General features: G+C 37.9%; 1 pseudogene; it reads left to right on the top strand.

The window, feature by feature from the left end:
* Positions 1-400: 400 nt before the first annotated feature.
* LOC100619484 (putative ATP-dependent RNA helicase Pl10) lies at positions 401-1,307 on the top strand (annotated as a pseudogene).
* Positions 1,308-25,044: the final 23,737 nt, after the last annotated feature.

The following is a 25,044-nucleotide window of genomic DNA, read 5'->3' as shown; positions in this document are numbered from 1 at the left end:
TGACTGTGATGGCACTGGCAGCTATGGTAGCAGACATGGATTTAACAAACTTAAACAGAATGGAAACACTTGATTGCCTGATGAATCAGATGAGGACGACTGGTCAAACCACTTCCACTAAATGATCTCTTAGAGAAGAACTCTTCTCTAGAAGAAACATTGGAATCAACTTTGAGAAATATGATAACATTTCTGTTGAGCCAAAAAGCAACAATTGTCCCTAACACATTGAAAGTTTTAGCAGTGTTGAGATGGGAGAAATTTTTGTGAAGAATTTTGAGTTTATTCATACATCTAAGTAAAAAAAAAACTGGCTATTTCTGTTAGCAGAGAGAGACAGACAGACAGACAGAGAGAGATAGAGAGACAGAGAGAGAGAGAGAGACAGAGAGACAGAGAGAGAGAGAGAGAGAGAGAGAGAGAGATTGATTTAATGGCTTGTGCGCCCACAGGATCTAGAAAAACTGCTGTATTTCTTCTGTAAATTTTGAGTCATATTTGTACATATGACCCAGGAAAATCATTGAGGCTATGAAGGAAAATAGAAGTATGTATGTCACAAATACCCATTCTCCTTGGTTTTAGTACCAAATAAGAGAACTGACAATACAGATCTCTGATGAAACCAGAAAATTTTCAACTTGATCCAGAATGTGCCCATATATAGTCTATGGTGGTGCTGATGTTGGTCAGCAGATTTGAGACTTAGAACATGGGTGCCACTTGCTTACGGCAATTCTAGAACACCTATTAGGTGTGATGGAAACAGGAAAGATTGACTTAGATATTTGCAAGTATCTCATGTTGGATGAAGCTAATCAAATGCTTAATATGGGGTTTGAACCTCAGATTCACTGCATAGCTGAGCAAAATAACCATGCCTTAGAAGGGATTTATCTACATTATGATGTTTACTGTCACTTTCCCCAATGAATTACAAATGTTGCTCATGAATTCTTGTATGAATATATCTCTCTGGCTATAGAGGCAGAGTTTTCTCTATTTCTGAGGACACCACACAGAAAGTAGTGTGGGTGGAATAATCAGACACATGGCCATTTCTGCTTGACCTCTTAAATTTACTGTCCTTAGTACTTGTGGAGATCAAAAGGGGGGCAGATTCTTTAAACGATTTCTTATACTATGAAGGACAGGTTTATACCAGTATCCATGGAGACCAGTTTCACTCAGGAAAAAGTCCAATTTCAGTAGCTACAGCAATGGCAACAAGAGGACTAGATATTTCAATTGTAGAATGTCATAAACTTTTCCCCCCATTTAAAAAAAATATATTATATAATATGTAGCAGCAATAATGCAATACAAATGATTTGCTATAAATATATAATAAATTATAATAAACATTCTTAGCCAAGAATTCTCACATTAGCTACGTCTAAAATAGATGTCTCATTCTTTTTTCCTCTCCCCAAGGAGATAGGTAATATGATATAAGTTATACATTATATTATTATATAATATATATTTCATACACTTTTATGAATAAATGATATCAAAGACTATGCGCATGAAACTGGTTGTACAGGTTGTGTTGGGCCACTTCATCTTCAATGAGAGGAACATTAACATTACCAAAGAATTGTTGAATCTCCTTGTTGAAGCTAAGCAAGAAAGTATGGCTTTATGAATATTTTTGTAAGGATAGTTGTGGATATTCTTTTAAAAATTAAATTAAATCAATTTATTTTTTAATAACAAACTTCCACATAAGTTTTCTGAAGTTATATGATCCAAATTGTCTCCCTCCTTTTCTCCCTTCCCACTTCTGGAGTTAGCAAGCAATTCAATCTGGGTTATACATGTATTATCATGCAAAATAGGTTTCCATATTATGCATTTTTGTAAATGAATAATCTTATAAATCCAAAACAATTGTGGTCTTTGTAAGAGTAGCAGATTCAATAGGGTTTTGGTAGCAGAGCTTGTCAACAAACTAGTGGTGCCAACAGTTCTAGCTTTAGGAGAAGCCAACCAAGCAGCAGTCACAGTGGTGGTGGAGATGGTAGTCATGGAGGCAGCAGAGAATTTGGTGGAGGTGACTATGGAGGCTTCTACAACAGTGATGGATATGGAGGAAATTATAAACCCCAAGGAGTAATGACTCTACTCATAGCAAGTCACTCTACCAGACAAGCTAATATGAAAACTACATGTAACTTAGCCAGATCCCCCAAATTATTCATAATGCCATTGGGTCTCTTGGAAAACCAAAGATAAGCAACATCTTTTCTATGTAGCTTTAAGAACTCACAGTAGAGTAATAACAATAATGTGTGATGATTAGCCGAGAATGACTTACCTTTTATCAAAAAGACAAGGATCCAGGACAACCCCAAGGGACTTATGACACAAAAGGCTAGCCACTGCCATAAAACAAACAGATGGAGTCAAAATGCAGATTGAAACCTACCATTCTTTACTTTATTTCCTCCATGTAGTTTTCTCTAGTGTAAACAAAAATAAAAATTTGTTCACAACCTGACAGACATGGAAATATGTACTATATGATAATATATATATATAATCTATATTATATTACCTGCCTTCTTAGGGAGGGAGGGTGAGGAGAACATGGATTTCAAAATGTCAGAAAACAAAAACTAAAAGTTGTATTAACATGTAATCTAAAAAATCCAAAAACTTAAGATTTAAAAAAAGAACTCAGTACATTATCAACTATAATTCTCCACTGAAACTTTTATTTAAGGGAGCTCAAGGTCACAGAAAGAAATGAGAGGAATAATCAGCAGCCCTTTGAATCAACTCCTCTCCCTATCCACCCTTATCCCAAAGTGCTTTTGTAGTTTTGTGGCTGAGAATCATTTGTTTGTTAATATGTTATATTATATTACATTACATTATATTATATCATATCATGTCATGTCATGTCATGTCATGGTATATTATATTATATTATGTTATATTGTTATGTTATATTAAATTAAATTATATTACATTACGTTACATTATGCTATGCTATACTATGTTATGTTGTGTTATGTTATATTATATTATATTATGTTATGTTATATTATATTATGTTATGTTATGTTATGTTACGTTACGTTACGTTACGTTACATTACATTACATTACATTACATTACATTATATTATATTATATTATATTATATTATATTATATTATATTATATTATATTATATTATGTGGCTTTAACTTTAGACATCTTTTATTTTCATGTACTGTGAACTCAGCAATGCTCAAGATAAGATTTTGACAAAATGATTTTTAAGTTATCGTTAATTTTTTCATACACAGCATAATATGTAAGATAAATTTAATATACTTGGGCTAAACTCAAACATTGGCACACAGGGGGTGATATAACTTAAACCAGGAATCATCAATTCCTCCATAAATGTTACAAGGAAAAACTTACGCAGTAACTTGCATTGGAGCTTTTAAAATTTGCAGATTTGGAAAAACAAAGCCAAAAACAAACATTTTGAAGCATATAAATGGAATTAGTTTCTAATATGGTAAAATGTATTAAATTAAATTTCTGATTTTTTCCACTCTATCTTGGATAGGAACTGATTGTCTTTAATAAGCCATTCCAGTCAGGATGAGATGATATATGTTGCATACATTCAAAGCACTATTTTCTAAGCTAATATGAGGTTTAGGCATATCATTAGTGCGAGCTAACCAAATATGGGTAGAATATTACAGGGAAAGTTGAAAGGTCTGATAACTTGAAATAGTTTTTAGGAGAATTCATCTAGAAATGAAAATTGAAATGGTAGAATGGTTGACCATAGCAATGACTAACCCTCTTTAAGAACCTGGCTACTTTTGGTTTAATAATGTATGCTTTGTGATGTTTGTTTAAAAAAATTTTTTTAAACCCTTACTTCTTGTCTCAGAATTGATACCCAGGATCAGTTCCAAGGCAGAAGAGCAGTAAGGGCTGGGCAATGGGGCTTAAGTGACTTGCCCAGGGTCACACAGCTATGAAGTGTCTGAAGCCAAATTTAATCCAGGACCTCCCATCTCCAGTCCTGGCTCTATCCACTGAGCCATATAACTACCCCATGATGATGTGGTTTTTTTTGGCCCAGATAGTATTAACAGGAAATAATTACTTCAAGCTGCATTGAGATGTTAAATTGGTTTGCTGTAGATTATAAAATGTCTCCATATGAGAAACAAACTGAAATCTTTGAGATGACAAAGAGAAGTACATAACTGCACAAGGAGGCAATTCTGCTATCAGTACAGTTTTAGTCATTTTTAGTTGCACTTTTCTCCACTACATTTATAGCCTGTTTATGCTAAATCTGACCAGAAAGGTATTGTCAACCACCCAAATACTTCAAATGTGAAATTTCTGTGCTAATTTTGTGACCTGAGTGCCATGATCAAAATTCTCAATCCTTTTTCAGTGGCATAGGAAATTGGCAAAAATATCCTAAAGTACAAACAATTTTCAAGTCTTATTCCAAAACTTTTAAGCAGGCACACTTGAGAGTATTAAGGTTATTTGTTATGAAGTTATTTTAATTAGTTTAGGTATAAGCCTTTATATATTTTGTCCATAGATTTTTAATTTTTATTTTTTAAACTCCCTACCTTCCATCTTAGAATCAATACTATATTTTGGTTCCAAGACAGAAGAGTGGTAAGGGCTAAGCAATGGGGGTTAAGTGACTTGCCTGGGGTTATATAGCCGGGAAGTGTCTGAGGCCACATTTGAACCTAAGACTTCCTGTCTCTAGGTCTGACTCACAACCCACTGAACCACCCAGCTGCCCCCTGTCAACAGCTTTCTGCAAAATACTTCTTTTATTATACATTCAGAGAATTATATATATGCATACATATGAATATATGTATAGATCATATTTACATGTGCTTATATAATTGCATATTCAGAAAAATTCAGTGCAATTAATATATTGGACATTCACAAAATTATATATCTGTATGTATGTGTTTATATATATTTAATATGTATATATTTTATTTATATAATATGCACATATAATTGCATATTCAGAGCAATTCAGTGCAATTCATATATTGGACATTCAAAGAATGATATATGTATATATGTATATTGTAGCAGTCCACCCCTACCTAGGGACAAGGGAAACAGTTAGAATATAAAGATTGTCTTAGAAGAGAGCATGCTCAGTCTTGCACATGGTTAGTAAAGCCTGTTGACCCTTGATCCCAGCTTCCCCCAGGTTAGGCGTGAAATCAGGTTTCTTTGTGTTCATCTGGCTAAGAAAAACCACACCTATACCTTGTCGTTAGCCAATGATAATCATCCCTATGTATTGTGTATATTTGCATATCAAAGACATTAAAAGGAGCAGCCGCAGGCACCTCCCTCTCTCTCTCTAGCTCTCTCTCGCTCACTCTCACTCTCTCTAGCTCTCTCTCCTCTCTCTCACCTGGGACCTGGCTTTAGACCAGGTACCTTTCTTTTCCAATGCTAATATCTAGCTCTTTCTAATTCATCTCTTTATCCTCTCAGCTAAGCTATATCATCCTCTGACCTGTAAGGTATCAATTTTGGATCACTGGATGGATCTTGCCTTTGAGTTGTCCAGAGGTCGGAGTTGCTGTGGCTCCATTGTAATTAATATGGCCTGGTTTCTGACTCATTTCTGCCATCTCCTACCTGGCTCCGTCACACCCCCCACGGAATCCAATCCACTATCCTTTCTTTCTCTCTCTCTCCTTGAGGCATTCGTAGCCAAGTGTCTCATATATGTTAACTTGAAAATAACAGAGAACTATTAAATAGTCAGAAAAAACAAGTCTTTAATCAGGATAGGGATAAATCCAATTTGGCCCTTTACTCAGTGTTCAGCACCACAACTTTTTCAGGGTATAAACCCTGGACTCTGGAGATATTATCCCTAGGGAGTGCCACAATGCTAGATGACGACTCCAAGGAACAAAAGATTCCACTAGGCCACAAGTTTGGGATTCCTAAATTCCATGTTGACATATAAAACATGTATACATACATACTTACACACACACACACACACACACACACACACACACACACACACACATATATATATATATATATATATATACATATATATATATATATATAAAATGTCTTATGTCCTAGAGATTGTAGGATGCTGTATATCTAAGAAGGGACCAGATTCTAAAATTTAGTTGAGACCATGAAAATATTAGTTGGTGTGAAAGAGGAATTGGGAAAGCATGCAAAAGCCAGAAGCAGTGGCTGAGTGGTGACCTGTCAATCAAATGAAGGTTCTATTTGGAAGATTACACAGAAACAGTTGAAGGCAAAAGCCCACTGTGGCTGGACCTGGGGTTACCTGACTTCTGCTGGTTGTCATATGCCAGGGAAGAAGGAGCTGATTTATCTCTTGGACTTGGATAATCCCTTTGACTTGTTCTGTTTGTGATAGTGACTGAATTGCCAGACCTATCAATCATTCCTCTCAAGTTGAATTCTATCCCAATATCCTCCAACTGGAGGCCAACTTGTACTCTAGGGAAATCCTCATCCCTCTCACCTCCATTCTCCATCTTTTCCTGTCTTCCCCAAATAAACCCTTACTCAAGAAAAAAGAAGAGAAAGTATTTTCATTTGAGACACCACCAACTCACCCTGAGTAATTTAGTAGGCAGAAGAAGAAGGCAAGGGGGAGAGAAGCTGAAGAGGCAGAAGAAGGAGGCTGGGAGAGAGGGAGGAAACAGAAAACGGGAGGAAGAGGGGTATAGAGGGAGGAGGGGAAGACAGAAGAAATAGGATAACTGCCTGATCTGTTAGCTATCCATCAAGTATACCCCCTCATTATTATCTATTACATTGAGAAGAAAATTATTTGGACACAACAGATTTCTAGATACTTTTTGTTGCTAATTTTGTGTAATATCTGTTGAACCTTTTATTTTTGTAAGTCTAAAAGTGATTCTTTGAAAGTTCAAAGAAATTTGACCAAAAGTCAGTACAAACACTGGCACTTGTATGTTGAATGTCACTGTGTCCAGAAAATGTTATATTTTGGGGTAGTATGAGCTTTTAATGTTAGGTCATATTAAACTTAAAGTCAAATTAAGCAGAGCCATTATTGGCAGCCTAGTCATAACTTTCTGATGTTAGAAGAACAACATTTCACAACTTGAAATTGAAACAAGCCAAGGATTTGATATACTTGTCTTAAGATATTAATGAAACGTCTCTAAACACTGATATCAAGTGTCCAGATTCTCAGATGTTTGTGTGTGTGCATGTGTGTGTTTTTCTAGTGAATGTCGGGTCTGTTACAATCCTTAAACTTATAGTTATATTTGTTGTCTTGCTATAATCAGTAACTTATACATTCTGTAGAAACATTTTAGTGAGTTCTTTCAGTCAGCTGTATTTTCAGTTCATAAATAAGGATTTAAAAATCATGGGCAAGAATGGAATTAAACCAACTAAATGTAAAAATTTTGAACTTCAAGTCACTAAAGGTTTCCCAATTGCTTATTGTACTAGTTAAGATGTGAGCACTTGTATGTGCTGTGCTTATTTTGATTTTAATAAAACAAAAAGTTGAACTCCAAAGTTTATTATATATATATATATATATATGCATATATGTATATATATTTTCCCTCTCTCAGTGAACAGACACTACAAGCTCCAACCTCCATTAAGGGGAAACTATCATGGTGGTGGCAAGACCACCAGGCTTAATTTTATGACCTTTGTGGGCTTTTAAGGCCCTTCAGAGTCAAGTCAACATTTATTAAATGCTCATTATGTTCTAGGCAGCTAATTGTTGCGATGAATGGAACTCAAGGAGTCAGGAAGGCTAATCTTCCTCAGTTCAAATCTGGCCTCAGACATTTACTAACTGTGTGACCCTGGGCAAATCATTTAACCCTGTTTGCCTCAGTCTCCTCTTCTGTAAAAATGAACTAGAGGAGTAAGTGGCAAACTACCTCAGTATCTTTGCCAAGAAAACTTCAAATAAGTCACCAAGAGAACATGTCTTAAATGACTGAACAACAAATGTTCCAGTCACTGTGATAAATGCTAGGAATAAAAATAGGGGAGGAAAGGCAGTTTCTTCCCTCAAAGAGCTTATATTCTAAAAGAGAAATTAGCATATGAAAGGGAGCTGAAATGGGGAGAATGATAGAAAAAGTCTTCCCAGAGATAGTCAGTAGTGCATCCGGAAAAGAAATGAAGAAATGGATGGTCTCGGCTTCTTCATTAAATTGGAGACTTTGGGAAGACTCAGCTTCTCATACAGAAAAAAAAAAGACAAAAAGACAGATAGAGACACAGAAACAGAGAGAGAAAGACCCTGGGGTGGGATACTTCCATTGTGAGAAGTCCTGAGGTGGATTCAGCTTCCAGGGGAAGAGGTCATAATCAAAATAAACTCAAATATTGAAGGGAAGTATATGAAGGGAGAGGAATTGGAAAAGAAAGAAAGAAAGAGTAAAAAAAAAACAAAACAAAACTTAAATTTGGGGTGGAGTAAGGAGAAGAGAAGAGCTACAATATTAAGAAAATGGTATATTTCACTTACAAAATCTTGAGAAAAAAATTCTCTCTTATATAAATGTTTTATCTATAAGTAGAAGGTGAGATTAAAAGAAGGAAAAGTACAAGAAGACTAGAAATGGGTACATAGTTAACAATAACTAAGAATGTGAATGGGCTGAAGTAACCCATAAAATGGAAGAGGATAGTAGAATGTATTAGAAAACAGGATCTGACAATATGTGGTTTAAAAAGAAACACACTTGAAACAAAGATTTACATAGAGTTAAAATGAAGGGCTAGAGTAAAGGTCTAATGTGTTCTAAACAACATTTTACAATTAACACAAATTATATTCATACTCCTTGAGTTTTTACATTTTAAAAAATACATCACTTATTCACCAAAGCACAGGTAATGAGAAGATATGGAATAACTATGCTCCATAAGAGAATTCTAATAATTTTTCTATAAAAAGCAATAATTCATGAATAAAACATATTTCTATAAGAGTTCCTAAAATAATAGAAGGAAAGTGAGTGGACTTTTCTCTTTTCATATATGTTTCTGATTTTTTATTTAATTTTTTTTAAACCAACAAAATTGACAGAACGAAATTCACACAGGCATGAGTCATTCTCAGTTAACAGAAATCCTGCACTCCCTGGGATATATCATGGCCAAAATGATGGGCCTCAAGTAGACCTAGCTTACTTCAGTAAGTAGACATAACAGGACCCACATCCAGGATTCTTGATTTAAATTTCTTTCTACTTTTTGAAGAAAACATGGTCTTAGAATTTAGCTTCTCCAGTTTAGCTACAATATTTGAAAGTTGGATTTGCAAACAATAATTTTGAACTTTTGGTTTGAGGTTTGCCAAGATTCCACACATTGCTGAAGAAATCCAAATACTTGGCAGTGGTTTGACAACCTGGTACCTTCTCATGCTGAACCTTTATTTTTCTGGGAGCTATAGGGATCTGAAATCAGAGAATTAAATTTATTTTAACTAGATCGAACTAAGTTCCAAATCTGCCAAATAGCTGTCCTCAGGAAAGGCTTGAGTCGACTGAATTCCTCCAAGAAATAACATTGCCATATGATGACACAGGTTCATAAAGGGATAGTCTCAGATTCAGATGAGAACCTACAGAAAGTTGGAGAGTTATTTAATTTTCTAAGCTTGGCTCTATCTCATTTATCACTTTAATCATAGAACTAGACTATATTAAATCTAGAATGGACCATAGAGAGCATTTAATCCAATGGTCAGAAAACTATGGAGGTCTGTTTTAGGATGGTCAATGAGGTAAGAAGACTTTATTTAAAAATGTACATTTAAAAAAAAAAAACATTCTTAGTTCTCTGGCCTGGTTTGCTGATTTAGTCCAGTCCTTTAATATGTAAACTTCGTTTCAGAAGATTTAAATGAATTTCAAAAAATACTATTCGTATAAGAATCTGTCCTTTAGAATAATGAACTGGAAGAATTCCATGTGAACTGGAATGACCTCCAGGAATTGATGCAGAGTGAAAGGAGCAGAACCAGGAGAACATTGTACACAGAGACTGATACACTGTGGTACAATCGAATGTAATGGACTTTTCTACTAGCAGCAATGCAATGACCCAGGACAATCCAAAGAAATTTGTGAGAAAAACATCCACATTCAGAGAAAGAACTGTAGGAACAGAAATGCAGAAGAAAAACATGATTGATCCTGTAATTTGATGTGGACGTGATTTGGATTTTGATGTAAAGTCTGATCCTGCCAGACTTTGGGGAGAAGGGGTTCAGTTACTTTAGGGATCTCCCCTTCCCCCCTTACCATTACCTTATTCTTCAATTCAATTGCCCTACCCCATTATTTGTTCCTTTAGAATAAACAGCTGTTCAGCAAAGGAAAGTAATGAATGCTGATGGGGATGTGGCAAAGTCGGGACATTAATTCATTGCTGGTGGAGTTGTGAATTGATCCAACCATTCTAGAGGGCAATTCAGAACTATGCCCAAAGGGCGATAAAAGACTGTTTGCCCTTTGATCCAGCCATAGCACTGCTGGGTTTGTACCCCAAAGAGATAATAAGGAAAAAGACATGTACAAGAGTATTCATAGCGGCGCTCTTTGTGGTGGCCAAAAATTGGAAAATGAGGGGATGCCCTTCAATTGAGGAATGGCTGAACAAATTGTGGTATATATTGATAATGGAATACTATTGTGCTAAAAGGAATAATAAAGTGGAGGAATTCCATGGAGACTGGAACAACCTCCAGGAAGTGATGCAGAGTGAGAGGAGCAGAACCAGGAAAACATTGTACACAGAGACTGAAACACTGTGGTACAATCGAATGTAATGGACTTTTCCATTAGTGTCAATGCAATGTCCCTGAACATTCTGCAGGGATCTAGAAGAAAAAACACTATCCATAAGCAGAGGACAAATTGTGGGAGTAAAAACATGGAGGAAAAGCAACTGCTTGACTATAGGGGTAGAGGGGACATGATTGAGGAGAGACTCTAAATGAACACCCTAATGCAAATACCAACAACATGGAAATGGGTTCAAATCAAGGACATATGTGATACCCAGTGGAATCACGCGTCGGCTATGGGAGGAGTCGGGGGGGGGGGGGGAAGAAAATGATCTTTGTTTCCAAGGAATAATGTTTGAAAATGACCAAATAAAATAATGTTTAAAAATTAAAAATTAAAAAAAAGAATAAACAGCTGTTTTTAAGAGCAAGAGACTGGCTTCATAGTATCTAAGAAAGGAAGGAGAGTTTGGGTGATTGAGGGGAGGAAAATTACATATCTCTCCTCAGAGAGGGAGAAGCTGTTGATACTGTAATTGTTTCAACCAAGTCTGTGGGAATTTAGGGTTACAGAAGTTTGTGATCTTAAAGGCAGTCAGAGTAGGGTTTGCCAGGGAGAAGAGAGGGAAATCACTTTTAGCCATATTACTATATTTGTGATCAATATGTTCTGAAAGGAAAGGAGACTGACTCATCCCCCTGATCTGGTGATAGGGATATTTTCCTTACTCTTCTCAACATTTGGTCAGCAGACCAAGACTGGAATCCATGGCACTAGACAATAAATAGGAGCTTAACCACACTCTATTTACTTTTTTGGGGTCTATTAGGTATCCTCAGAGAACTAGTGCCTCTGGGGGGAGGGTTTGTCAAGCCCTTTTCAGGGCTCCGCCTCCATCTTTGGTGTCCACCTCTCACCCAGAACTCACCTGTGGCTCCAAGAAGCAATAGCTGTGTTGGCGAAGCTATGGCACCGGCGCTGGGGTGGCACAGGAGGACCGCTCCATTCCCCCTCTACATAGCACCCAAAGACATTTTTTGCATGCCCTGACCCTCTGTCCAGCTTCCCAATGCTAGCATTTTCTCCCTCTGCTGTCTAGGGTAATACAGGGGCTCACAGGCAGCCTGGAATTGCACTTTGGGCTTATGATCTTGAAAACAAATGCCAATGCTGAGCTATAGATGTTCAGTGGCTACATCCTGATAAAACCATCTTGAAAAACAGCCTAAACCAGGTTGAGGGAAACCAGCAGGCATCAAACACATCAGTTACTTAAGGGGATGTCTATCATGAGCATGTATGGGTTTTTTAAATTAATATTTAATAACTAAATATTATATTTTAAAAATTTTGTTAATAACAACTAAAGTTAAAAAAAACTACCAAAACACAGCCCACTCACAGAAGAGAGCAATAGAACTTATAAAATCATAATGGGACAAACATGTACAAAGGGAAAAGCATTCTGGGTAATACAGAAAGGGATTTTGGGTAATGTAGTTTTAGGGGTTCAAGGATTTCTAACTATACACATGTGAAGGCTTCTTTCCCCAAAATGGGCAGATGAGAACAATTTGTTCCAATTGCCATGAAGGTGTCTGAAGCTGGCATGGTGGAGTGCTTAGAGTCTGGTTAGACATTAAGATACCAAAATCATTTCTTTTAAAAAAATTTTTTTTATAAAACCCTTACCTTCCGTCTTGGAGTCAATACTGTGTATTGGTTCCAAGGCAGAAGAGTGGTAAGGGCTAGGCAATGGGGGCCAAGTGACTTGCCCAGGGTCACACAGCTAGGAAGTGTCTGAGTCCAGATTTGAACCTAGGACTTCCCATCTCTAGGACTGGCTCTCAATGAAAATCATTTATTTTAACCTGGGTCATCACCAGTTATTCTTAGTTTTGTCTTGCCTTTGGACTCTAGAAGAGAGTGAATCTGAGGACTTTGGGCAACTCTGCCTCACTTAAATCCAAATCACATAGAAGACAAGACATCATCCCATAATGTTGTCTTTGAAAAACAAAGGATGAGCAATACAATATTGACTGGATCAATATCACACTAAAGATGAATAACACAAATGGAACTATAATACAGATAGACTGACTCTTAATTCATTGCTTATTGCCAGGCAAGAATGCCTCCCAGGGTGATTATGTGTGAGTATACACCTACCTGTCATCATCTTTGGTTATCATTTTTTTCCTTAGTTATCATTTTTTAACACCTACTTCTGTACTTGCTGTTGGAATGTCTCCAGAAAATACTATGACCTTTCTCTTTGTATGCCTTGCCATGTGTCCTTTGCTGTGCTAATGTATGAGTGGTCAGGGTTACCTGATGCTATCCTCCTAGTCAGGATGCTTCACCTGGTTTACTTCATCTGAGCATTCTCTGTCTACTGCTGTTGATTTCCTTTTACCAACACTGAAGCTATTTTGTTTCTCAGTAGCCTTCAATCACAATACTTATGGAGATTTTTAATCTTTACCAAATATTTTAATCTAAAATAAACGTTCATAGTAATCAATAAACATTATTTATCATTATTATTATTTTATTCTTTTATCTCTATTTTTTGTAATTGTTCAGTGGTTTAAATTGTGTCCAACTCTTTGTGACCTCATTTGGAATTTTCCTGGCAAAGATAGTAAAAGTTTGTCATTTTCTTCTTCAGCTAACTTTACAGATGAAGAAACTGAGGCAAATGAGATTAAGTGGCTTGCCCAGGGTCACATAGCTAGCAATTGTCTAAGGCCAAATTTGAACTCAGGAAGATATCTTCCTGACTCCAAGACTGGCATTCTATATACTGTAACATGTCCTGTTTCTATTGAAATCCCATTGCTCCCAGTCTGGCGTCTCTCAACTAGCATATAAGCAGTAAGTTTGGTATTTTCTACACAATTTATTGGTAGTTTATTTCATGAATATGGACATGTTTTACATTTAGATGTAAAGACCAAAAGAGAGTATGAATTTGTCTAGATGGAAAAACCTGGGAAGCTGCTGCAAAAGGTAAAGGCATTATGTAAAAATTAAATTTAATCTCTAGTAATAGAAATATTATATTTTATGAGGTTTATTAAAGATTATTAGAAATCTAGGAATAAAGAAAATACAAAATAAGAAAACCACGTGCCTAGGGCTGATTAGCCCATTCAGAGTGCCCGTGCTTAGCTTACTCACTACATCATTGCGATGGCCGAGAGCCCGGGTGTGAGGCAGACAGTTAAATACTCATTATGATCTCGCCCAGGTGGAAATTCAGGTGAGATTATAGGGAATTATGGGAAATACCAAGGACTTCTGGGTATTGAAGTCTAGGGTTCAAATCTCCATTTTACAATTATCAAAGTTTTGGAGTGGTGGTAAACCACTTAGACAAAATTGAGGCTTAGGTCAGCTTCTTATTTTCAGAGAGGACTAACCAGGTTCCCATGTGTGTGAGACCCCAATCAAATGCTGGCTGGTGTCTTCTTTTTTAAGCCAGCAGTTAAAAAAAACCCAACTATTGTAATTTTAAAAGAAGCCTCCTGATTGGAAAACAAATTATCTAAAGAGAGAAATACCTCCATGTTTGAAATAAGGGTTTTCCCCATTTTTATGCATATCCACTATCTCAAGACTTACAAATTCAAGGGGGCCGCTGGGTAGCTCAGTGGATTGAGAGCCAGACTTAGAGACAGGAAGTCCTAGGTTCAAATTTGGTCTCAGATACTTCTCAGTTGTGTGACCCTGGGAAAGTCACTTGAGCCCCATTGCCTAGCCCTTACTACTCTTCTGCCTTGGAGCCAATCCAAGACAGAAGGTAAGGGTTTAAAAAAAAAAAAAGACTTACAAATTCTTAAACACGTGGAGTTTTTATACCCAGAATGATCTTGCTAAACAGTTTCTAAAAGAAAGGTCCTTTAGTTCTGAAAAATAGAACATTTTAGAAATACCCTTGTACTTCACAGTTCAAAGGTGAAAACAGGTGAGTCAGAAGTCTATTTTGATTAGCATGTAGAAGTTGCCAAGATATTTCAATGGTAGAATTTTAGAGGTATTAATGATTCTACCCAATTGCAAGAACTAACAAAAATGTGGGCAAATAGGTGACACAGTGGATAAAGTGCCTGGGGTCGAGTCAGGAAGATTTATTTTCCTGAGTTCAAATTTAGCCTTAGATACTTAGTAACTGTGTGACCTTACACAAGTCATATAATTCTATTTGCCTCAGTTATCTCGTCTATAAAATGAGCTTGAAAAGGAAATGGCAAACCACTAGTGTATCTCTGCCAAGTGAACCCCAAATGGGGTCATAAGGAATCACACAGGACTTGAAAAAATTCAACAACCACAAAACCAAAAATGTGCTTTTATCCAGTATTGTTCTCCTAGTTCTGGGAGAATAAAAGAGGAGAGGCTCTTTTGGAACTTTACAAAGAATTCCAGAGACAAGGAAAATTCCTATGACCCCTTACTCCTGAAAAATTTCCCTGGTTGTAGGTCACACTAGCAGTCATAAAAGTTTTCTCTTTGAAAATGAATAAAAGGAAATGCCTTGATAGCTATGGTCCTCTTCATCAACTCCCTGGAGTAGGCAAGAATCTCATAACAGCTCATATCCCTTGGACTCTGTATAATTAGAATTCTCTTCCTAGGGGCTCTCTTTCCTAGCTTCCCAGCTTCCTTCTCACCTTTCCTCCTTACTATTTTGGAGATAAAGTTTTGTGTGGCTCTACCCTCGCTCTCTCTTTTCCAGGAAATGTGGTTATGGAGGTGGGGTGAGGTGAGAGGCAGGAGAATTTTACTCAGGTTTTTACTTTTGTTCTTTTTATTTTCTTCTACTTCAAGTGATTATTAATAAACCTTACAAGATATAATATTTGGAGTTATTGGATATTAATTTAAATTTTACAACCCAGATAAATGTGGCTATAGAATTCCCTAACATTTGGGAAGCACCTAAGAAATTAGGAAGAATTAATGACTGTCACTAGTTGCTGTAATCCCATATTAGCAACTAAGAAACTAATTTTACAGGGCATGTTACCCAATGAAGACAGGTAAAAGACTAAGAAAAGAGACATGGTAGCCAAATAGTGATGCTGGACAAAATCAGAACCTTTATCAGGTTCAACAGGAATAACTGAATGCAATTTCAAAGGTCTGTCCTAAATAAATAAGTTTGGGAAAGATTAATCACTGCAAGCAAAATGAGGATGAAACTACTTAAATGTCTACTTAAAACGTCTAAAGATGGGGGCAGGGAGGTGGCTTAGTGGATTGAGAGTCAGGCCTAGAGATGGGAGGTCCTGAGTTCAAATTTGACATGACACTTCCTAGATGAGTGCCTTTAGACAAACCCTTTAAGCCCTATTGCTTAGCCCTTATTGCTTTTCCTTGGAACCAATATACAGTATTGATTCTAAAACAGAAGCTAAGGGTTTTTAAAAAATGTCTAAGAACACTTTTTAAAAGGTATTTTATTGGGGGCAGCTGGGTAGCTCAGTGGATTGAGAACCAGTCCTAGAGACAGGAGGTCCTAGGTTCAAATCTGGCCTCAGACACTTCCCAGCTGTGTGACCCTGGGCAAGTCACTTGACCCCCATTGCCTAGCCCTTACCACTCTTCTGCCTTGGAGCCAATACACAATATTGACTCCAAGATGGAAGGTAAGGGTTTAAAAAAAAATAAAAGGTACTTTATCACTGATGAACCTGTTGGGAATGCTGAGAAAGTGGTGGAACCCCATTTGGTCTTCCCCCAAGATTTAGAAATACCAGAATAATGTCTGGATTGGATAGCAGACTAACAATCTCCAATAATTAGTATCAGTGACAGAACAGTCTTCCTTGTCATTCCTCATTTTCTCTCACTTGCACCCCCATATCTAACCAGTCACCAAATCCTTTTGCTTCTACCTTCATTACATCTCTCATATAAGCCTCCTCCTCTCCCCTAACACTGCCAGTGCCCTGGCATAGGCACAGGCCCTCATTACCCTATCCTGGATTATTGCGATAGCCTGATGGATGTTCTTCTTGTTTCTAGTCTCTCCCCATTTGTCTCCTCAGCTGTTAAACTGGTGATCTTCCCAAATAAGGGTCTGACTATGTCATCCTCTTATTCAGTAAGTTCCAGTGGCTCCTTATTACCTTCAGGATCAAATAGGAAAACCTTCTGTTTGGCTTTTAAATCTCTCCTAATGTGGTCCCTTCCTAACTTCCAAAATACTCACACTCAAATATTCTCTTCCGTTTACTCTGCAATCCAATGACACTGACCTCCTCGCTGCTCCTCACATAACACTCCTGACTCCATGAATTTTTGTGGGTCCTGCCTCTTGCCTCAGACATCCCTCTTCTGGCTTCTTTCAAGTCTTGGCTCACACCAATCTATCTACTAAAGCCATGAAGCTTCTAAAGAAAAACTCTTCAGGGGAAAAAAAAGCCCTATCTGCATGAAGTCTGTTGCTTAGTGATGACATCTAATGGAAAGCACCCGTTCTTCTCCTGAATAGAAGCCCCCCCCCCTTTTTTAAGGATTCTTCTTTTGCAAGAAGCATTTGACAGAATTCCTTGACCTTGGTGCCTTGCCTCTGAGATTATCTCCAATTTATTCTGACTATATCTGGTTTCTACATAATTGTTTGCATGTTATCTCCACAGTTACAATGTGACCTTGAGACTAGGGACTTTTTTTCTTTCTTTGTAACCTCACCCAGCACTTACTACAGTGCCTAACACAAAGTACTTAATAAACTTAATTTTTTAAAAACCCTTCCTTCCCTCTTGGAATCAGTACTGTGTATGGATTCCAAAGCAGAAGAGTGGTAAGGGCAAGGCAATGGGGGTCAAGTGACTTGCCCAGGGTCATACAGCTAGGAAGTGTCTGAGGCCAAATTTGAATCCAGGATCCCATCTACACGTCTGGCTCTCAATCCACCAAATCATACCACTGCCCCACTTAATAAACTGATTATCTTGACTTAGCAGAATAATAAAAAGGATACCTCTGAGGAAAACTTAGTGACTCTTCAAGTGCAGATACTAACTACTTACTGCCTGATCCAAGGGCCAAAGCAATAAATTAATTGGGGTGAGGGGTAGAAATACCAGACTAGAGTCAGAAACAAGGACACATTCTATTCTACTCATCAACTTATTTCCCCCAAAATGTACCATGTATTTTTATTGTAAAAAATCCAAGGGGGCAGCTGGGCAGCTCAGTAGATTGAGAGACAGACCTAGAGATGGGAAGTCCTAGGTTCAAATCTGACCTCAGACACTTCCTAGCTGTGTGAGCCTGGGCAAGTCACTTAACCCCCATTGCCTAGCCCTTACCACTCTTCTGCCTTGGAGTCATTACACAGTATTGATTCCAAGATGGAAGGTAAGGGTTTAAATAAAAAAATCCAGTCCCTGGAAAGGGGCTTCTCTTACCATTCTAAGAAAGTAAGTACTTCTATGCATTTCCCAAAACATTCCCTCCTAGATCAACCTGAAGGCTAGAAACCTTGTCGTTGCCCAATTTTTGCCAATTGGTCAAGTTGATCCATATGCTGCATACTCAGTAGATGACATTCTAATTTCCTTCCTGGTGAGCACAAGTGCTAGCCACCAGACTGCCTGTATCCAAGAGTTCCTCAATGTACTGTCAGTTACAGTAGCATTATTGTTGTTGTTTTTCATCCTTCCTTTTCAAAGAAGACTAATGACATCAGTAGAAGTAGTGGTAGTCTCTCGGTAACCGAGAATGACGATTGTCTTTGTGCGTTTTCATCTATGATAGATGAGTGTGCACAAAGACACTTGTGCGTGAAGGAGATTTAAGTGAAAAAGTCGATGCACAGAGACAGTCTCACTCTCTCGGCATTGGAAGCCTGGGTCCATTGGCACAAAAAGTCGTTACACCTGGAGACTTCCTCAGCTGCATTGGATGGCCGTGTTGTCTTTTGTGCTCCATCATGCCCTAAGCACTCCACAGTGCCTTGCTGCATCGCCATCTCAGCCGTTGAACCTTCTTGTTGGTTTCTTCCGCCTGTTCCACCGAAGCAGTCTTCACATGCTAGGTGAGCAAAGCTTTAGTTCACCAGGGGTCAACGTTGACCTGATGGCTACCCTCACAAGGTTTAGCCGGCCTGTTGAAGCCATTGCCCGGGGTGTGGCCACTGCTGCATGCTAGCAGCTACTGGGAGCCACAAGTGAGAGCTGGGTGTCAAGTGGGGGTCAGAGGCTGGAGAGCTGCCCTAGGAGGGCATGACAAGCCCTTCATACCAGAGATACTACCCCTCCTTGAGCACCCCATCCATCAAAGAAAACACCAAAAGAAAGTATAAAAATAATAAGACACGGTTTCCAATCCTCAGTGATCTTACAAGGCTGGATTCAAATAAGAAATTGTGATCATATATACTATTATATTTAATGTAATTTGGCAAGTTTATAAGAAAGGAGATAAGAACTTCATCTGGGAAGGACAAGATCATCTGAATTGGGATCAGATAGACTTGAAACTGTGATTAACGTAGTTACTTTCTCTCAATAAAACTTGTATCTTGGTTTAAAATTATGTTCTATAAAGGTGGGATTTTGTTATATTAATATTTCTTTTTTTGGTTGGCTCTATATCCCAAGCTAGGTTTATTATTTTTTTGAAGTGAAAAATAGTAATTTTTAATTGAAAACGAAGAAAAATATATGTATATGATGACTTCAGTACTTTTAAGAACTCATGATTGAAAAGACAAAAAAATCATGTAAATAACAGCTTTTATAGTTCTATTTTCCTAGATTAATTAAAAACCCCAAAGCTGCCACAAATTTTTGGACTTACCTCCAGCAAGTTCTTCTAAATGTGGCACATGAAAAGGAAATTTCTCAACACTTGCCATTTTGGGAAACTCGGCCATAGCCGACTAATGACATCACAAAGGTGATATCTTGCCTTGTACATGAACTGGATTTAAGTGAAGCAGAGCTGCATAAAATCCTCAGCCTCACTCTCTCTTCCATTGACACAGAAGTCCAGTGGCAAGACAAAAGTCAAGATGACTATTCATGGCCTGGGGACACAGTAAATGACCTTGGCACCCTCCAAGTCTGACTAAGCTTTAAGTGCTCCACTGTGCCTGCTTCAGATACCTTCATGGCCATTGGAATAAATTGTCCTCTCTTGCTCATTCCACCAAGGGAAATTTCACATGGTTGGTGTAGACACACCTCTTACTCACCATCAGGTTTGAGGTCTATCAGTTACCCTCAACCTGATTTAGTCAATCTACCTGGACAGCTTCTTGGAGCCACAGGTGAAAGTTGAGTGAGAGGTGGACACCAAAGGTGGATGAGTAGCCCTGAAAAAGGTTCAGCAAGTCCTCCCACCACAGAACATCAGTGCTCCCTACTGTTTACTGAACTTCTCTATGTTATTCTAGGACCCATTTCTGACCAGCACTCATGCCTTTTTCCTCAACTCTTGCCATCCTGTTAATTTCTTTAGAAGAGACTTCTTTAGAAGATGACCTCCTTTTATATAGCACTCCAGATGGAGTTTTACTTCATGCTCCAAATAGAGACTGAATGTGTCATGGTGGATCTCTGAAGCAGTCATTTGCACTTTCACCAACCTCTAACATATAATCTTTATTATGATTATTAAATAAAATATTTTAAAAGTCCTTCCCTATCTGTGGTCTCCTGAATGTTAATGAGGAAGCAAGCATTTTAAAAGCAGGACCAGGTAGGAAATAGCCAAACCCACCATGCCTACAAACACATGACATTATCAGGCTGATTACTTCTGCCCTTGTGAAATAAGGTACTATTATTCTATCCACTAAACCTTGTAATATTCCTGCATTAACTGTCATGGAACCTGGAATGGACCCCTATTTCTTTGTCTAAGACTTACCTGATGTAAATTCTGTAGTTTTGTCTCTCTTCCCACTTGTCCCAAACCCAGCCACCATATTATTTTGCATTCATCTAAATGTGCATTTGATAGCTGCTGATCTAAATTCTGCTTTCTTTTCTATCCTCATCCAATACCTGTTTCCTGTCATAGATTAGAAGCTGCAATATTCTTTGAGGAGGAAGTCTCAAGATTCTACAGAATCCTCTTTCTTATTTTTACAGATACTTAATGTTACTCTTTCCAGATGATTCTGTTCTTAGAATGTAAATAGCCTCCTTCTTGACTCTCCTCTATTACATGCTTTGGGGATTGATTCTTTGCTTTTGGTCTCCAATCTGGTCACTAAGGCCACAAAGATTCTAAAGAAAAATTCCTAAGGAAAAGACTTTTCTTCCTAAGGTCCATTACTTGTATGACGATGTGTCTCAGGGAGAGCACCATTTCTATGCCTTTTAAAGGTTCTACACACACACTGTTATTTCTCAAATAGTGTTTTGAAGAGAAAGATTGCTTACTGTCTACAGCTGACTCTGTACATTAATCCTTAAGCCCCTTCATGAGTTGACTAAATATACCAATCCAGAGCCTCTTGAAAGTGAAGTGGTTTTTTACCAGAATTCAATAGACTTTGACTAAAGGGATTGGTTGACAGTATTAAACCTTTGATTGTGTCCTGCCTTTAAAAAACTAAGATTTCTTGGTTCATTCATTTCTTCCTTTTCAAATGATATAACCTGAATTCTAGTGATCTCCTCCTCTAGCCATCTTCTCTTAGTTGAGAAGCATGACCCACAAGTAACTCATGAATCTAAGAGGCAAGTTGTGGTCCAAGCAATCAAGGTCATCTAAGGACTTTTGTTCTTGCCTCCAGAAAACTTGAGAAGTGGGGAGCTCAGAACTGGCTGGGTGTGAAAATTCATTTTCATCATTTATTTATTACCTTGGCACTCTTTTTTTTTTATTAATGCTATCTTTTCTCCGACATTAGTGGTCCCATTTAATTACATTCAGGAAGGTCAGCTTCTTTGATAAGAAATATGTTATCTCCTTAAACCCACATGGGTAGGTCCCATCACCACATCTATGAACAAAGTCTAAAAAACGTATCATTGCTCCTTGATTGAGATAATTAAGTCTTTAGGGTATGGGATATGTGGATAAATATACTAAATTAAATAAAGTACCTACTTTATGTGCATTAAAACAGCATATATTTTCAAATGGGAGTATTCTAAAAGGTATAAATGAGAAGCAGGTGGTAGAGTGAACTGAAAGTTGGCCTTCAAGTTGGGAAGTTCTGCTTTCAAATCATGCCTCTGATAAGTGCTTCTGGCAAGTAACCTTGGACAAGTTAATTGGGCAACTTGCAGTGATTCCTTCTCTCCTCTAAGATCAAATAAAAACTCTTCTATTGGGCTAAAGTCCTTCAAAATCTAGCTACAACCTATCTTTCTAATTGCGCCTGACATTCACTATCTTCCAGAAAAAACAAACACTGCCAAACTATTTCACAACCACATTTTATTTTGTCTACTATCTTCCTGCCTTTGCCTCAAATGAACTCCTTCACCTTCACCCCTTAATTCCCTCCTTCCATCACACTTTATGATCTATGGCTTCTTTCAGAGTTTAGCTTGATTTGAGAAACCCCACGTCTGTTTTATCCCCTGAGTAGATTGTATTATCTCAGGACCCTACAAAGTTTTGTTTATCTCCACTTTAAAATTCTAAGCAATCTGAGAGAAAAGAAATATTGAAGTCTTGATGACTGAGTTCAACCCAGCTGGGCCAGGGCCAGAGCTGGCCTCAAGCCCTCATACCAACACTGTCTCTTGACAGTTTAGGCTAGTTGTTATAAGGATCTTCTTCGATATAATCCTCTTAGTGAGGAAAGGTACTTACCAACAGGTATATAAACACTTCCCTTCAACCTCACTGTAGATTTTATCACAGCAGGAACAACAGAGATCAGCTACCTCTTCTCCGCTCAGCCCCAGGGACAGAAAGCAAAAAGCTCCCTCAGTTTGTTGGTGTCCCTTCAAATCCTCTCTCCAGGTTCCAGAATACCCTGTCATCAGGCTCCTAGCATGCAGCCAAATCAACTTCTGCAAAACCATTTCTCTCACTTATATTTCAGCCCATTTCTCTCTCTTTCCTTTCTACTGTAAAGATTAAAATTGACATATAAAAACTAAGTACGATATTTTATAAAGTTTTATTAAAAATAACTAAAGTAAAGGGGGCAGCTGGGTAGCTCAGTGGATTAAGAGTCAAGCCTAGAGACGGGAGGTCCTAGGTTCAAATCTGGCCTCAGCCACTTCCTAGCTGTGTGACCCTGGGCAAGTCACTTGACCCCCATTGCCTAGCCCTTACCACTCTTCTGCCTTGGAGCCAATACATAGTATTGACTCCAAGACGGAAGGTAAGGGTTTAAAAAAAATAACTAAAGTAAAAAGAAAAAGCTAACTAACCCAGTTGTGAGAGAAGACAGAGAGTGGGAGGATTACAGGAGTTATGAAATAATAATGTGACCACACCAACATGGAGGTGCCAAAAAGGGGTGCTGGGAAATACTGAAGGATTTCTGGGGGATGAAGTGTGGAGGATACAAAATTTCCACTTACACTACAAGCACCATATAAGGCCTTTTCTGAGCCCGCACCTACAAGTACCCTCAAGTTACCTTGTACTGTACATAATGGAATACAAATCTACTTATAGAGGGTAAATATAGTCTAAGTGTATATTTTGTAAATATGCAATTTATTTAGTGCATATTATAATTTAAATATTATAAGAGAAAGAAATTGGGTTCCAGGTAAACATGGTGGCAGTCTAGACACAAGATTCGTCCTCTCCTCAGCACCCACCAATACAGACTACCTCAAAACACCAAAAAAACCAAATTCATAAGAATGAAGGGACTCTACAGTAGAGCGTGACATTGAAGGTATGTGGGATTTGGGTATTTCCACACTATAAGGGGGTGAAAAAGCTCCCACCAAAACCTTGAACTGATCTACCCTCCCCCACCCCATCTATGGAGCCAGAGTCAGAGCCAGTGAGTGCCAGACTCAGTGAGCAAGGGGCACCTCTAGAGTGAGTAAGGGGAACCTGTAGGTCCTTGGGAGCTGACAAATACCACCAAAGACCTACCCCTGAGAGCAGGTACACCTGAAACCACAGCAGGCTGAAGAGCCCAGACTGTGGGCACTCATGGGAAAATAGCACAGAGAAGGGCAGCAAATAGCAGAAGCTGTGGAGATTTGAGAGCTTACCTCAGTCAAAATCCTTGCTCCTTAGCTTCATATACAGAGAGCCTGACCATCTCACTCAGATTTTTGACTAAAAAGGGAAGGAAAAACCTCCAAAGTGATGGGCAAGTGTGCCCAGGAGCAAAAATCTCCCTCCAAGAAAAAGAGGAAGAAGGGGTTGACCCTGGAAAATTTTTATGGAGGAAAAACCCAGACTATAGAAGAAATTCAAATAAACCCAAAACCTTCCAAAAAATAGAAACTGTTCACAAGCTCTTGAAGAATTTAAATTGGAAATTATCAAAAAAAATTGGAAGCTTTCTGGAAAGAAAAGTGGGAAATGATTCAAAGAGAAAATAACAGTTTAAAGAACAAGAGCTCCCAATTAGAGAAACAGCTGGAAGTCATGAAAAGCAGGAAAGACCAAACTGAAAAGGAAAATCAAAATATTATAGTGGAAAATCAGTCCTTAAAGACAAGAATTAGGCAACTGGAAGACAATGATCTTGCAAAACACCAAGAATTAATAAAGCAAAGTCAAAAGACTGACAAAATAGAAGAAAGCATAAAATATCTCACTGACAAGATGACAGATCAGGAAAACAGATCATGATGAGACAATTTGAGAATCATTGGTCTACCTGAAAACCCAGAAATAAACAGAAATCGTGACATCATACTACAAAAATCATCCAAGAAAACTGCCCTGATGTTCTTGAACAAGGGGGCAAAATAGACATTGAAAGATTTCATAGAACACCCTCTACATTAAAGCCTCAAAAGACATCTCCCAGGAATGTAATCGCCAAATTCAAGAGCTTTCAAGCTAAGGAGAAAATTCAACAAGAAGCCAAAAAGAGACAATTCAGATATGAAGGAGCAGCAATCAGGTTCATACAAAACCTGGCAGTTTCCACACTAAAGAACCACAAGGCTTTGAACATGATATTCAGAAAGGCAGGGAATTGGGTCTTTAACCGAGGCTCACTTTTCCATCAGAACTGACTATATACTTCCAAGGGGAAGTATTGACATTCAACAAAATAGAAGATTTCC

Source organism: Monodelphis domestica, chromosome 2 (genome assembly GCF_027887165.1).
Source record: "Monodelphis domestica isolate mMonDom1 chromosome 2, mMonDom1.pri, whole genome shotgun sequence".
NCBI lineage: Eukaryota > Metazoa > Chordata > Mammalia > Didelphimorphia > Didelphidae > Monodelphis > Monodelphis domestica.
Note: the sequence above shows the minus strand (reverse complement) of the source record. Positions and strands in the feature narration are given on the sequence as shown.